The following is a 16979-nucleotide window of genomic DNA, read 5'->3' as shown; positions in this document are numbered from 1 at the left end:
AAACAAGAAAAAAGTTAAGGAAACAATTGGTCCATTGCTAGGAGAAAGTGGCAAGAAGGTGACAAGCAACAGGGAGAAAGCAGAACTATTTAACTCATGTTTTGCATCTGTCTTTACACAAAGGGATAAAACAGTCCAACCTATCAAAAGCAGCACCACAAAATTAGGAACACAAATTGAAATAGGGAAGAAAATGGTAAGTGAGCACCTGTCTACCCTAGATGAGTTCAAATCACCAGGACCGGATGGATTACACCCCAGAGTTCTGAAGGAACTAGCAGACGAGATCTCAGAACCACTGAATTATATCTTTCAGAGATCCTGGAACACCGGGGAACTACCAGAGGACTGGAAAAGAGCTGATGTGGTTCCCATCTTCAAAAAAGGGAAAAAATTAGATCCAGGAAACTACAGACCTATCAGCCTAACCTCAATACCAGGAAAGATTCTGGAAAAAATAATCAAGCAACGAATTTGCGAACACCTAGAAGCAAACAAAGTAATAGCCAAAAGCCAACATGGACTTGTCAAAAACAGATCATGCCAGACTAATCTTATTGCATTCTTTGATAATGTGACAAAATTAGTGGACCAGAGGAATGCCGTTGATATAGTTTACTTGGACTTCAGTAAGGCTTTTGATAAGGTAGACCATAACCTACTACTAGATAAAGTAGAAGAATGTGGGTTAGACAGCATCACCACCAGATGGATTGGTAACTGGCTGACCAACCGCACTCAACGTGTAGTTCTCAATGGAACTGCATCTACATGGAGGGAAGTATGCAGTGGAGTACCCCAAGGCTCTGTTTTAGGCCCAGTACTCTTCAACATCTTCATCAATGATTTGGATGAGGGAATAAATGGGGAACTCATCAAATTTGCAGATGATACCAAGCTGGCAGGAATAGCCAACACTCCAGAAGATAGGCTTAAGATACAGAAGGATCTTGACAAACTTGAACATTGGGCACTATCTAATAAAATGAAATTCAATGGTGAAAAGAGTAAGGTACTACATTTAGGCAACAAAAACGGAATGCACAGGTACAGTATAGGTGATACCTTACTCAGTAGTAGTAACTGTGAAAGGGATCTTGGAGTCCTAGTGGACAACCATTTAAATATGAGCCAGCAGTGTGCAGCAGCTGCCAAAAAAGCCAACACAGTTCTAGGCTGCATCAACAGAGGGATAGAATCAAGATCACGTGAAGTGTTAATACCACTTTATAATGCCTTGGTAAGGCCACACTTGGAATACTGCATTCAGTTCTGGTCGCCACGATGTAAAAAAGATGTGGAGACTCTAGAAAGAGTGCAGAGAAGAGCAACAAAGATGATTAGGGGACTGGAGACTAAAACATATGAAGAACGGTTGCAGGAACTGGGTATGTTTAGCTTAAGAGAAAGAAGGACTAGGGGAGACATGATAGCATTATTCCAATATCTCAGAGGTTGCCACAAAGAAGAGGGAGTCAAACTATTCTCCAAAGCACCTGAGGGTAGAACAAGAAGCAATGGGTGGAAACTAATCAAGGAGAGAAGCAACTTAGAACTGAGGAGAAATTTCCTGACAGTGAGAACAATTAATCAGTGGAACAGTTTGCCTCCAGAAGTTGTGAATGCCCCAACACTGGAAGTCTTTAAGAAGATGTTGGATAGCTATTTGTCTGAAACGGTATAGGGTTTCCTGCCTAGGCAGGGGGTTGGACTAGAAGACCTCCAAGGTCCCTTCCAACTCTACTATTGTATTGTATTATTGTATTGTATTGTATTGTATTGTATTGTATTGTATTGTATTGATTTAGAAGTCTCACTGGAGTTTGAATGCTTACATAAGAAGCCAAAACCCAATTGTTATCTACTTAGAATTGATTTGCAGACTATCTAAGTTTCTTCTAACTCTTTATTTAAAGACAAGAGACTCTAGGTCTAGGAACTGTTCTTTGTTGCAGCTGTTCCAGTTAAATAGGTATGTTATTTACTGGGCTGCTAGTTAAATTTTATGATATTCTGCTGCCATCCTTAAAATGATAAATCCCAGTAATTGAACGACGTTACCAAACCTAGACTGGATTTCCAGTTTAAAGCAATGAAAATGTCATCAGGAATATTTGTACTGTACATAAAAATGATGGTGTTGTTAACATCTCTTTTGTGAATATCTTTTGAAAGTTAATTTTTGTTTTCTGATTTTGATTTTTAAAAAATGCTTCGTGCTGAACCCTTTCTATAATTACATCAAAGTCAGTTTGGCTTATTTCCAAGTAGATAGGGCTGCAAATATTGAAGACACTCAGCCAACAAAGAGTGGCAATTGCAAGAATGATGAGTAGGATATGATCAGCTTTTTCAAATATGCAGCACAATATCATGTGAATTACAAATAGGTAATGGAAACTTGTAAAGGGACATGGTGGCTCAGGTGGCTAAGACGCTGAGCTTGTCGATTGGAAGGTTGGCAGTTCAGCGGTTCGAATCCCTAGTGCCATGTAACAGAGTGAGCTCCTGTTACTTGTCCCAGCTTCTGCCAACCTAGCAGTTGGAAAGCACATAAAAATGCAAGTAGAAAAATAGGGACCACCTTGGTGGGAAGGTAATAGCGCTCTGTGCGCCTTTGGCATTTAGTCAGGCCAGCCACATGACCACAGAGACATCTTTGGAAAGCGCTGGCTCTTTGGCTTTGAAACAGAGATGAGCTCCGCCCCCTAGAGCTGGAAATGACTAGCACATACCTTTATCTTTCATGGAAACTTGTAATGGAAACTTCATATTCTTCATTTGTAGGCAGACTACACGGACAGGATAGTTTGAATTCAGCTTAAAACAGTTGACTTTGTATCTGCAGGCTTACAGTATTTGCATGATATGGAATAACTGGCATGGAATTATAAGAATCCTCTTTCTCTATGCAAACAGAATATAGAGACACTTAGGATCAGGAGAAAATCATTCTTCATCTACCTTTTTCTGTTTCCAGTGGTCAAAAGGCAGGAAAAGAAAACAAGATTTGCTTGAATGAAACAATCACTGCAGATGAATTGAAACAAGAGTCCCAGTATTGTGATACACATATTATTCTAGTGTATTTTAAGGAGAATGGATGTTGCATTCATCATGACCAATGGTGTAGTTCAAAAGAATTCACAACAGAATGATTAATACTTTTATTTTGTTGAATTAAATAAGAAATGCATGCCAAGTGACTGTATAGTCATGATTAAATTTTGCCAAGCATCCCTTGAACTGCTACATCTATCAAAATGATATAGCAGAAATGGGCTTGTTTCCAAGCAGCGCTTTGTAACAACAAAGTGTATTTTTAACCTGTCAACTACCTCTGTGTCACTGCTGTGTCTTCAGTACAGTTACGAACAATAATATATAGTTTGAATTGCAAAACAAAAAACATATCCTCTTGTTCTTTTGTCAATACAATGATTGATGAAACTGCTCTAATGTCATTGAACAAAGATAAATATTCCCATCAATAAGACTGTTCATCATGAAAAAATAATTCAAAATCTATTACGAAAACAATTATTATATTCTGTCAAAGTGGATTCTACAATACCTGTTGTAGAAAAAGGGTCTATCCAATTGAATACATTATTTGATGAAATTCTAAAAGATGTTCTTATTGAGCCAGATCCTTGATGCACCTACTGTATTATTTTCAACACTGACGGAAATCTCCAGGCTTCCAAACGAGTTTTTTTCTAATTCTTGTTGGTAATATCAGAATATGAACTTAGAATCTTCTCATACAAAATATACACTTTATTGTTTGATGCAGGTGAATTGTTCCTAGATTAGAGAGAATAACCACTGTTTTCTGCATTGAGGGTATGAAAGAGGAGCAGTGGGAATCAAGGAATGGAGGATGTAGTGGGGAGAGGACTGTCTGTGTCTAACAAAAGCTTTATCTAAAAGAACAATAGTGGATTTTTTGCTAGGAAGTAATAATAAAGATGTGATAAGTTTACCTTCATATTGTGATTAAATGTTTTGTTTCCAATCCACAAATAGCTTTGATATAATAAGAATATCAATAGACTACATGAGAATTACCTTGTGTAATTCTTTCCTGTTTTTCTTTATTTTAAAATTTTCAGAAAATGATCTCTCTCTCTCTCTCTCTCTCTCTCACACACACACACACACACACACACACGGAAAGAGAGAGGATACATTAGTTTTCAAGTCTGGAAAGTTTTGCAATTGTGCAAAATAAATATTTCATAAATATTTTATGAACAAATAAAAATTATGATGTTTATTTCTTTAATATTGTGCTGTGAGGGAGATATTTTTACAATATATTATTTTATTGATCTTATAGTTACATTTAATTCTTTTCCATCTTTAGAAATTCTATGTATTAGGGTTGAATGCGAAGCAATGCCTCTCATGTTATAAATAATCGACAGATGGCAGTACGTTAGAAGCTCTGACATGTTCCTTAGCATCAAGGAGAGAAGCAACTTAGAACTGAGGAGAAATTTCCTGACAGTTAGAACAATTAATCAGTGGAACAGCTTGCCTCCAGAAGTTGTGAATGCCCCAACACTGGAAGTCTTTAAGAAGATGTTGGATAGCTATTTGTCTGAAACGGTATAGGGTTTCCTGCCTAGGCAGGGGGTTGGACTAGAAGACCTCCAAGGTCCCTTCCAACTCTACTATTGTATTGTATTGTATTGTATTGTATTGTATCTTTTCTTTCACTTCAGTTGCTGGACAGTTGTAAGAAAATGTTGTGTTGCTGTTGTTTGTGAAATGGAAACCTGCAGTAAAATACTCATTGGCGTGGTTTAAGCAACATGCCATGATTGATTTTTGATTGCCGAAAGAGTCTCACCGGTTGAAATTCACTGCCAAATGTAAGTTGTTTATGGTATTGATTTTGTTGTTGTAAGTGTATCACTGGGCCAGAAGAAGGTGGTGACTTGGAAAGATCTTATTTGGTTGATCAAGAACAAAGTGAATGACTTGTGACAGAAACTGACGTTTCATGTGAAAAAGGTTGAACTGGTTAAGCTCAATTGGTGGATCTTTCAAAAGAAAATTGCTGTCAAGTTGGGCATTTCACACAAATGTGTAGGGTATATTACTAATGTTCTACAAATGTTGGAAGTTTTGTGCAAGTCAAGTTCCTCACATGGCAGAAAGGAAAGCTTCAATAGTTGAAATTTGTCAGCAATTGTCCCGCTATGAGAATGAATGTGAAGAATATCTACACAGCATCAGGACAGCTGATTAAATATGCCTTTGTCACTGTAACCCCAAAACATTGGAGTATTATCACAATGTTTCACCAGTGGAAAGAGGAAAATTATAAGTCCAGTAACAAACCCTAGTTTAAATCATGATAAACAAAACTTAACCGTATTCCCAATTTTAAATATCATACTGCATTCTTTCAGCTGATTTGTTTGCCTGCACAGATCTGCAGAAGCAAACGAGAAGGTCCCATTACGACGCTATAACTCAGGATTTTAGAATCATTATTATTACATATAAACACAGTTAGAGAGCTGATTTTGTCCTGGTGCTAGACTTCTGTAGTTTTGGTCACATTTTGTGCTTTATTTTTCTGGGGAATGGGAGTCTCTGTGTTGAGGGAGATGGTTTCCTAGGAATATTTTTGAGAGTTCAACTTGCAAGTTTCTGGTTAAGAAGTTCCTGGTTGTAAGTTACATCTTAGGGTTCCAACTGGTTTTGCGTAACTTGCTTTGAATCCTCCTTTTTCAGAATCCTGGCATTTGGTCTGAAATGGCTATGATAATCTCCCTTCTTAGGTGTATTGTTTGCATTTGTTCTTCTGGGTCTAATGGTTTTATTAATAAAATCTATTTTGGTTCGGTTTAGGGTTTTTTTTTTGTACTTCTTGGTACCATGTGCCATATGGTGGCATCCATATACTAAAATAAATCAGGCTTCAATACCAAAAATTGATACTTTCATACTGTGAAAGGAATAGAAATCAGATGGGAAAAGGCATAATATAGTGTTCAATCTGGTGGAGTAAACAAATCTTCTCAACAATTTGTTTGGATTAATTAGTATTTCACTGAAAAAGCCTCAAAGGTGATTCTTGTGTGTTATTTTCTACTTCTATTTCCCTTCAACTAAATCAGAGCTTTTTCTGGGGATTTCTGAAACCACAGCAAGCGAATCTATTAATGTTGTTTTCTTTATTATGCTTACAGTTTCAAATGAATGTGAACTTTGTCTCATTGAATTTTTCTTTTTTCAACCTCCTGAACATCTTCAGTGCACTATTGCCAACTTCCTGTCTATCTGTTGGCAGAACTAAAATATAAAAGATGCACTTTTTGAATGATTTTAGAAGCCAAACTATAGATCATATTTAGAAAAAGTGGGATTTTCATTTGCCACTGTTTTTCCCTAAAAGTTTAAATTAGGTTTGCTCTAATAATAAAAACTAACTTGTTCAGTTTTTTAGCAACAAAACTAATGAAACAACAAAGTACACAATTTAGCAACAAAGGTCAACAAAAATTTTCAGCAGCACTATTTTTATTATGTTAATTAGACATAAATGAAATTAAGCACCTTATAACTATTACAATTTTAAGAATATATTTCATATGAAAGCAAAACTAGCCTCTATAATGTCAAGATCAGAGAAGACAATTTTCTTCTCTATTATGTGTTGGTCAGACCACGTATAGAATACACCATCCAGTTTTGGAATTCTAAGGAAGCAATGATGGATTGAAGATGGCTTTGCTTTCAGTGGAACCACCATAGCAAGGAGCCAATGAATGGATCAGCCCCTCAAAATTCCTCTCTGGATATGGTGAAGATCTGGGATCGCCCACAAGTGAGCCATACAGAGGTTTCCCACAAAGAAGTCCATAAAACAGTGGTCTCTGGTGGATGTTAGAATTCTGAGATCCAAGAAAATCCAGCTTTGCCCAAGACATGATTTGGAGCCTTCAGACAGACACTAGGTTTGCCCATTTCCTTTCTTAATCATTTCTGAAAATTGCTTGTTAATTAAAAATCTTCAAAATGACAAGTTTTATCATACTTGATTGCTTTCCTTCAATTCTCAGTGAAAAAAGTTTCATGTAAGTTTCAGCTTAAGCAAAAGGATAACTATAACACTGATTTTGGAAACTCATAAATAGACTAAGGGACCAAATGAATGGAAATATGACTTTGAAATTAATTATAAGAATCCATCCTGACGCTTGTTTAAAATCCCATTAAAATATATGAATATTTTGAATCTAAATGTAAGAAATCTTCCTGTGGAAAATGTGGATTAGAGAAAACCTGATAAGATGAGACTTTGAAGGCTGAATACTAGAGACAATGAGCAAGAACTATAGAGACCCACTAATGCAGAATGGAGAAAACATTTTAACTTCGGAAGAATTCAAGGATGTTTGGGAACAATGCACTTAAATTTTTCTCTTAAGATTATCTGCTACCATAAAAAATGGATTTAAAAGAGATTAGAAGAGGATACAATTGAGAGGCAGGCTGTTTTGGATTTGGATTTAAAAATGTCAAGTTGCAAGAATGAAACCGAGAAAGATGCTATACTGCATTGATCTCTTAATAACAAAGATATTTTGGACAATTTTCTTATCTTGGACTTACAAAATACATATCTTAAATTTATGATGGAGTTTCTTAGCAGAGACAAAGAGAAAATGAAAACAAAGTAAACTTTTGGGAGATTATTTAAAGGGACTATAGATTTCCTTCCAAACTTCTAAACACAAAAGGAAGGAATTTAAAATTGACTTATATGATCAAGGTTGAAATAGATATGGTATTCTTTCTAATGGCTCTTAATGGATTTTTCTTGACCAGGACTAAATGAGCAGGTTTTAATAATTTTTTTTATAGAAGAGATAGGTAGAAGAGAGGTTTTTTTGTTGTATTTTCAGAGAAAGTAATAAGTTATGGTGTTAAAAATAAAGGAAAGTAAATTAAAGTTGGCTTATTTGATTAAGGTTAAAATGTAAAAGTTATTGTTGGTAACTCAGGACTTTTGCTGGTTAGAACTGAATGATAAGGCTTTAAAATTAGATCAAGAGATGAGATATGGGAAGAAGAGAACTTTTGTTGTAATAATAAAGTTGATAAGTTCTGAAATTGTACTTAGCATGATGAAGGGGGATGTAATTTCTTTAAATATCTATCTTGTTTTTCTTTTTATTAGGATTTTTTTTTACTGTTTACAATTTCTTTATTTTTTCCTTATTTGAAAAAATATTTTTCTGTTGGCACTTTTTTACATTTATATTTTTCTTAGTTTGTATTAGTTTTTTAAATCTTTATATCTACAAACTTAAATAAAATTATTTATATAAAAAGCAACACTCTATCCACCTGAACTACACATTTGAAAATTCACAACTTGTGTAGATGGAGATAAAAGCGCCAGGATGATAAAGGGCCAAGAAGGAAAAAATTATGATGAATGGTTGGGGGTACTGGATACATTTAACTTGAAGAAAAAGACATTATAATTGTCTTTAAGTATTGAAAAGCAGTCATGTGGAAAACAGGGCAGACTTGTTCAACGGTTACAGAGAACTGGCTGAGAAACATTTACATTACAAGGAAGTATATTTCAGATGGATGTTGGGAGAATTTTGTAATGATCAGAGCTTCTTCAGAAATGGAAGAAATTGCCTTCAAAGGTGGTAGACTCTGCTGAAATCATTGAGGCAAGATGTCAGGAATTATTTGGCAGTGGATTCTTACATTGGGCCTGATTCTTATACTCTAATTCTGAATAAAATTATCATTTTGTGCAGTTCAGAAGGTCTTCTGGATGTTAAAACTCAAGAATACCTTCATAACACATATTGTTTCTTCTCTATTATACAGCTGAGTACTATTTACTCAGCTGTACAGTTCTGTTAAACCTTTTTATCCTCCTTCGTATCTATTTATCTATTTAATAATTTTAATTGCTTAATTTTATAGTTATTTATATGATGTATTTCCGATATGGACTGTACACCGCCCCGAGTCCCTTTCGGGAGAGGGGGCGGTCTATAAGCGCTCAGTAAATAAAATAAATAAATAAATAAATTGTAAAATCTCCCTGAAATGATCAAACTTGTTCCCACCAATCAAACCAAACCAAGTATAAAATTGGAAGCCTGCTGAAAAGGAAATTAATAAACAGTGGAATAATTTGAAATTACAAAGGGGCGAGCCAAAATTTTGCCCATGGAAAGAAAACAACTTGTTAGAATTGCTGGAATCAATAGTCGAAGATTGTTCCTTGACTTCATTCCATCACACGTTCTTGGCTGTGCCATCTGTGCTCTATATAAAATGGAAAGAATTTGCAGGTAGATATGTCACCATGGCTTTCTGACAATTATTTTGTGGAAAATCCTTTCCCCTACTGAAGTCTAAGCCCCAATAGCTTAACAGAAAGGCTTTGGAGTGGCATTTAACACCTAGGTAAACAGATGCGGAGTAATATTTAATTTTTATTTTGCATTCTGCACACACTGACATTTTCATGGCTGTCACTTTTCCATGATCTGAGATACGCTAAAATTTGCAAAGGTAGCATTCCATCCATCATTTTCACCACTTGCTTATTCTGTGCTTTTTTTAAACATGTCCAGTACAAATCATTCTCACAGTCCAAAACTGCAGTCCCTTTCTTGACTGATATTTTAGTTAATATTTCTCTATATAGTTGGAGCACATTGTTTTGCATTTCTCTGCTCTTGCTCCATCTGGTTATAAGTATCTACAGCCTCTATTCTTTTATGTAAACTGATATTGGTGTCATTTATTTTATGGTTGAACTGTTAAGGCCTGTCAAGTGACATTTATTTTGAAGGAAAGTAGTTTAGAATTACAAGTTCCCTGAAGATGATATAGTGCAGAAATTATGAGTGATTCAGAGAGATTGAGATGATACTGTAGTTTGCAGTAAGGGAAAAATATTGTAAGCACAATTCCAAATAATGCCAATGAAGAGGAAAAATATGGAAGACAGCTGTGGAAGCCAGTGTAGCTGCAGAAAAAAACTTTCTGAATATGTGAGGGCAAGAAACACACGTCTCCAGGCAAAAGCTAGATGGCCATTAGTATACAGTGCTTCCATTTGAATTTTTGTATTGAGCTGTATATTAATATATTTGTTGAAATGGCTTCATGTAACTCTACAATTTTTCTTTTAATAAATAATTTAATATTTAATGCTTCTAGACCGCCCCCTCCCCCAAAAGGGACTCGGGGCGGTGTACAGTCCATACAAAATATAACAAAATACAATAATACAATATATTTTTATTCCTCACAAGTAGATACCTCGCAAGAGATAAAATGCATGCAGAAGTAAATCAATTTCATTTGAGCTCTGAAACATCTTTGGGAAAATATTACCAATATTTCTTCAGTTAAGTGCCACCTGCACTCAATACCTTGTCCTTGTTTCTAAATCCAACTAGAAATGGACTATAATGGTAGCTGATATCAGAATATAGGGCCAAATTATATATCATAGGAGCCTTTAATCAGAGAGATTATTTGAACTGGTCACAAAGACTACTGATTATAGAATTGGAAGGTGTCAAATCAGAATGGCAGCCATGACTGTGCAAAGTCTGTTGAACTTAGTAGGTAGACCAGGAAACATCAGGAAACATGACAAGCTAATTCTACTTTATTATAAAGCTACATTAACAGAACCTTGCAAATCTAAAAGTGCAATTCTCATTTGCAGTCTGAGAGTCCCATCCGAGCCTCTAGGCCCACCCACTATCCAGTCGCAGGTTATGCTGTCTCTTATTTGACTGTTCCCTAGGCATCACCTCTTCACCTCTTCTCCCAAGGTCTTTCCCACAAACCATTACAAAGTAATGCTTCACATGTAAACAGAAATATATAAGCTAAATATTTAAAACTGCTTGAATGTGGAAAATGGTGGGAGGCTTCACATAGTATACACAACGAGATTCATGGGGCTTTTGGATCTCTTTTCCCTGTTGCTCTCTTTTAGTATGCAACATAGAAACAGGAGCTAGATGTTGTCCATGGCGTATAACCACAATTGAAACCAAAACTTTGGTTACTAAGCAATGCAATCATTAAAGCAAGTCATTGCATGACTGGAACTGATTTCACAACCATTTTTACCACCATCATGAAATGAATCACATAGTTGTTAAATCAATCATATCATTCACCAAATCCAGCTTTCCCCATCAAGTTTGCTTGTTGGAAGCCAGCTGACAAGGGACTAAGTAGGGATGCTACAACCATCGTAAATGCAAACCAGTTGCCAAGCACTCAAATTTCAATCCTGTGACCATGGAGGTGATGCAAAAAGTGTAATTTTGAGAATGAATCGTAAGTCACTTGTTTCAGCACCATTGTAACTCTGAACTATTGTTAAATGAATGTTTGTATGTCAAGGATTATTTTTAAGCATAGATACAAGCAGAGGTGGTATTCAACAGGTTCTGACCAGTTCTGGAGAACTGGTAGTGAAAGTTTTGAGTAGTTCGGAGAACCGTAAATACCACCTCTGACTGACCCTGCCCCCATCTATTCTCTGCCTCCTGACTCCCAGCTGATCGGGAGGGAATGGGGATTTTATTTATTTATTTATTTATTTATTTATTCAACTTATTAGCCGCTCCCTCTCCTCGAAGGGACTCGGGGCGGCGTACAATTAAATACACAACATATTGCATGGAGGAGGTATATAAATAACAACAATTATTATAATTCATAAATAACAATAACAATAAAGTTAAAAAGACAATAACAATAAAGTTAAAAGACATTAAAATACCCAAAATTTAAAATTGCCAGGGGGATTAGAGGATAGAGTTCTAGTTAAGCCAGGCCGGCTAGTTGGAACAGGTGGGTCTTGAGTTTCTTGCGGAAGGAGCGGAGATCAGTAGTAGTCCTAATGTCGGGGGGGAGGTCATTCCAGAGGGCTGGGCCCATCACAGAGAAGGCCCTACTCCTGGGCACCGCCCTCTGGCACTGCTTAGTGGACGGCACCCGGAGGAGTCCCTCTCTGTGAGAGCGAATTGGTCGCAGTAACCTTTCCCTGGAGTGGAGACGGAATGTAGTTTTTACGGTGTCCTTCCCCTGGAGTGAGGTGGGAATGAAGATTTTACAGTATCCTTCCCCTGCTACGCCTACCAAGCCACGCCCACAGAACTGGTAGTAAAAAAAATTAAATCCCACCACTGGATACAAGTGTGATTGATTTGCAGAATCTCCACGCTATCAGCAGATGTACTTTGCCATCAGGAAAAGATTTAGTATCTTTTCTAAATACTAAAGAGTATTAAGTACGACCCATGATAGGTTGCTTTGATTTGCATGAACTTTATATCGGTTTGACTTTCTGTATTTGTACAACTTTTGCAACAGGATGTCCTACAAATATATTAGGGCAAACAGCTCCCAGAATTCCCAGTACCAAAACTGGGAGATATCAGTTTGGGGAAGCTCGCTTAAGCATATAGAAAAGGATTGCTTTATGGATTTAAAATTGCAGTTTAACTTGTGCAAGCCAGATCTCTCAGCCGAAACTGCAGGGGGAAGGGGACTAATTGAAGGTATACGTATTGCTATACTCAAGAAAGGCTTTTATTCTGAGAAAGAAACCCTTGGTGATAGCATAAAAGAAACTTATTCACTTTAATGCATCCTTCTTGTTGGCTTAAAGCTGAAATACAGTTACTTGAAAATTAATTTACCTCTCATGAATGCCTGGCTGGATTATCTTTGTGGCATAAAATGTAATGATATGTCAGCCCTGAGCTCAGAATGCCTTGTGTCTGCTATAAAAAAAAAGTTGTTCCTGAGCACTTAATGTTGTGTTAAATGATGATGTGTCCTTTGCAAATGTATTATTAGTGTCAAGCTGTTCCATCTCTCAAGATTGAGAAATGGCCAATGATTTGAGCTACCATTAAACCTGAATTTAAAAAAAAAAATAGAAAAGGGCTGTGTGCTGGGAAGGAGGTTCATGCACACTTGAAGTACTTACGCTCTGACTATATTCAATGCATATCAAAATGTTTCAGTTCGCAAGAGACTCCAAAAACATCTTTAATCACAGCAATTGAAACTGTATTAAAGCAAAATCTCTCTCTTCCTCTTTTATAAAGGAAAAAATCCCCGCATATCTATGGGTGTTAATAGTAAGATCCAATAAAAAGGGCACTGTGATATTGCTGATGAAGTTATAGTTTGATAGGTTTGCTATTAATTTAAATGCTAGTGTGGCTGGGGTCCTTTTATTTGAAGTGTGAAGTTTCACATTACTAATGCAATTAGCTTTGTGCATATTAACATCCCATCTCCATAGGCTTCCCAAGAACGCTTTGTAATAGGGCCTAGCCCTATGGCAGTGATGGTGAACCTTTTTGTAAAAGTGTGCCAAAATTGTGTGCACGTGTGCTATCACGTTCCCACACCCACAATTCAATGCATACCGGCCACCTGTGCATGCACACACATTGATTTCTGAACTTCCGGTTGGCCCCTTGGGCCTGTTTTTCACCCTCCCCAGGCTCTGGAGGCTTTCCTGAAGCCTGGGGAGGGCGAAAACGGCTCCCCCCTGTGCCCCAGAAGGCCGAAAATCAGCCGGCTGATGTGCACATTTCATTTCATGTGCGCCTCAGCTGACAGCTCACGTGCCAGCAAATATGGCTACGCATGCCACCTGTGGCATGCATGCCATAGGTTCACCATCATGGCTTTATGGCAGGGGTGAAATTCCGCAGGTTCTGGAGAACCAGTAGCGGAAATTTTGAGTAGTTCGGAGAACTGGCAAATACCACCTCTGGCTGGCCCCAGAGTGGGGAGGGAATGGGGATTTTGCAGTAACCTTTCCCTGCCACGCCCACCAAGCCATGCCCACAGAACCGGTAGTAATTTTTTTAAAATTTTTTTTACCACTGCCCTATTGTATTAGCCAGAGGAAAACAGGGACCTGATACCATAATGAGTCAACTCTTCCTCTATCAGAGTTTTGAAAAAAAGTTCCAAAAATAAGATTTATTTATCGTCTCTTCTTGGACAACTGATTTCATTTTAATTTAAAGGTATTCATGCCAGCATGTGAAAATAGATTATGATTAACCAGCATGCCAATTAACTGCAAAATAGCTTAATGTTCCTTGTATGAGGGTCAGCTGAAGTTGTCCATATCTAGGACAAACCCATATATTTAGCACAAACATCAAATGTTGAATTCCCTTGCATGTAAATATGTTTAACAACTTCATAGCATTAACAACTCCCATTTGGTGGGCAGAGAAACCTATCTTGATGCCTACAAAACTTTCTGCCCTATTATGATTTAATTTCATACAGAGGCCTTCTCCTTGGGATGTAAAGGACTTATCTCTAACATCATCCTTGTTTCTAAAAAAGGCCTCCAGCTTATATTAAGCATTCTTATTAAATGACAACCATGACTGTAACCTAATGCTTCATATCCACGTGCTCTGGAAACAAACAGTTCAATTTGCCCCATCTTTAGTTGGCTTCTCATAGTGGCTGAAAACAAAAGGACTGTGGTTGAGAGTTGATACAAGATGCTGATTTGGGTTGTATGTTTTTGTATTTGTATTTTTGATTTTTATTATTATACAATCTTGCACTGTTAAGTGTTCTGAGCCATTAAGAATCCATTCATGATTGTAGCAGAATACAAAATTTATAAATGCATAAATAGAAGGGGTATAGGGCCGTGATGGCAAACCTATAGCACGTGTGCCAGAGATGGCGTGCAGAGCCAGCTGCTCTTCGGGTTTCCGGCACGCACATGCCCCCCAGTTAGCTGGTCTTCGTATGTGCCAGAAAACCGAAGTCCAGCTGGTCTTTGGGTTTCTAGAGTTCTGGAGCTTTAATGTTCCGGTTTAGGCACTCGGTGCCAAAAAGGTTTAGGGAGCATAATGGAGTATGATAGCAATTATGGATGGATTGTTTTCTGGTAAATTGCTGTTAAGGCATCAATAATGTCTAGTATATCTCTTTGGTGGAATGGTAAGCCTTATTTCACACTCTGAACTAAATAGAAAAGAACTTATTTGAAGCTGATAGGCTGGCAATGATGATATAAATTGACCCCAAGGACAGTAAATGTATTTTAAATATTTTTCTTTTTAAAAATATATGTCAAACATTAAGGTCATATACTAAATATTGGGAATGCAGGATATATTTTCAACAGTAATGATACATTCAGAAATGTGTCTTTGTAGATTACCTCCTTCTGTGTAGATTTGCCTTGTGTACTGTGAATACTTTTAACGATGCCACATCCAATAAATAAAATAAATAGGTAAAATTACACTTGGAAAAGAGCTCATAGTAAATTCAGACAGCAAGGATATTTGGTGCATCAATGGATGAGAATGTGCTTGCTTTCAACTTTGATGTGTTTCATGAAAGAGAGATATTGAAAATAAAACCGGATGGGGGGTGGGGGGGTGGGATCACAATTTTAGCAAAGAGATCTGCAAATGAAACCACACTTAAAAGGGAGTGCACACTGAATAAATTAGTAAGTAGGAATTGGTGTTGCAGATATCAAATTATCCTTAACATTTAGAGACAAAGAAGTAGCAGCTGACCTCCCAGTGCTGGAAACACAGAAACTGACTGAGCATTGATGCTACATTAGCTTCTATTCCAACACCACATGTGTGCTTATTTTGTCTTCTGGAATGGTAGGATTATTTATATCCATTTAATAAAAGGCAAAAAAAAATTGTGCTACCTCACAGAACAGGATGCACAAAACTTAAAGGAATGTAACAGGACTGCTTAACGTAGAGAAAAGTCATGATTTTTAAACAGTCCTTAATAAAAAAATAAGTATTAGACAACCTAAGCTGCACTGTGTAGGAAACTTATGTATTTTTATTATTGTGGTACAAGCACAAAAATATTCAGGGCAGCAGTTTCTTGGCAGATATAAATTGGAGAGAAAGTGCTGAAAGGGATTTTAAATCTGTAACGTTGATTTCTTTTACTGTATGTAGGTTTTTTGGCATGGAGTAAATAACTCATTTTCAGATACTTTGCCTGCGTAATTAAATTTAGATTGTACATTTCGCATTTCAAATATTTTGACTCTTCCTTGTTTGTCATTCAATTGTGGCATAATTGGTGTGGTCTGTATAAATGGGCAATCAATTTATGGACTTTTGTTTGGGAGATCGAGCAATGAATAGAACTTGGTAATCATCCCAGGAGGAATTATCTTGAACATGCACGTGAGAGTTAAAGAATTGAAATTAGTTTTGTTTTTGAATTAAAAACAATTAGATATTTCCAGGCACCCATAAAAGACAATGAATTGAGGAACAAGTTAGAAGCAAGTCCATTTGCAGGTGAAAAGAAATGTTTTTGAATTTGAACCAGCTGTATTTTCTATGAAAGAGAGTGTTTGCCTGAAAGCATAATGTGCTCCTACACATCATACACTGTGATGATATTGAAGAAATAGTCATGCATTAATTTTTAGAGTTCCAAATGCAAGGAAGGAACAGCTTTGGCTGAGGATAATGGATAAGGATAATGCCCATGGCAGGAACTCAATTGCCAACTAAGGAAGTCTTGAAGCTTGCTTGCCTGCCTGCCTGCCTGCCTGCCTGCCTGCCTGCCTGCCTGCCTGCCTGCCTTTCTGTCTGTCTGTCCGTCCGTCCGTCCATCCATCCATCCATCCATCCATCCATCCATCTATCATCTATCTATCTATCTATCTATCTATCTATCTATCTATCTATCTATCTATCTATCTATCTATCTATTGTAATTTGTCAAACCAAAGCAAAAACAGGAATAATATAAAATACAATTACAGGGACAATAGGCACGTTAGTACACTTATGCGTGCCCTCTCTGCAGACCTCTTAAGCATGAAGTTAGGTCCACAGAAGTCAATTTGCGACTAAAACTGAAAATTTGTATCTGAGACA

The 16979-nt window shown here is 36.9% G+C and overlaps 1 protein-coding gene across 4 annotated transcripts in view; it reads left to right on the top strand.

Annotated features, from left to right (window-relative positions):
- The window catches only part of TRIQK (triple QxxK/R motif containing), a 75029-nt gene that overhangs the window by 37198 nt on the left and 20852 nt on the right, over positions 1 to 16979 (top strand). The window lies entirely within an intron of this gene.

The sequence above is a fragment of the Natrix helvetica genome (genome assembly GCF_964273705.1).
Source record: "Natrix helvetica genome assembly, chromosome: 4".
Lineage (NCBI taxonomy): Eukaryota > Metazoa > Chordata > Lepidosauria > Squamata > Natricidae > Natrix > Natrix helvetica.
This window is presented reverse-complemented; position numbering and strand designations above follow the sequence as displayed.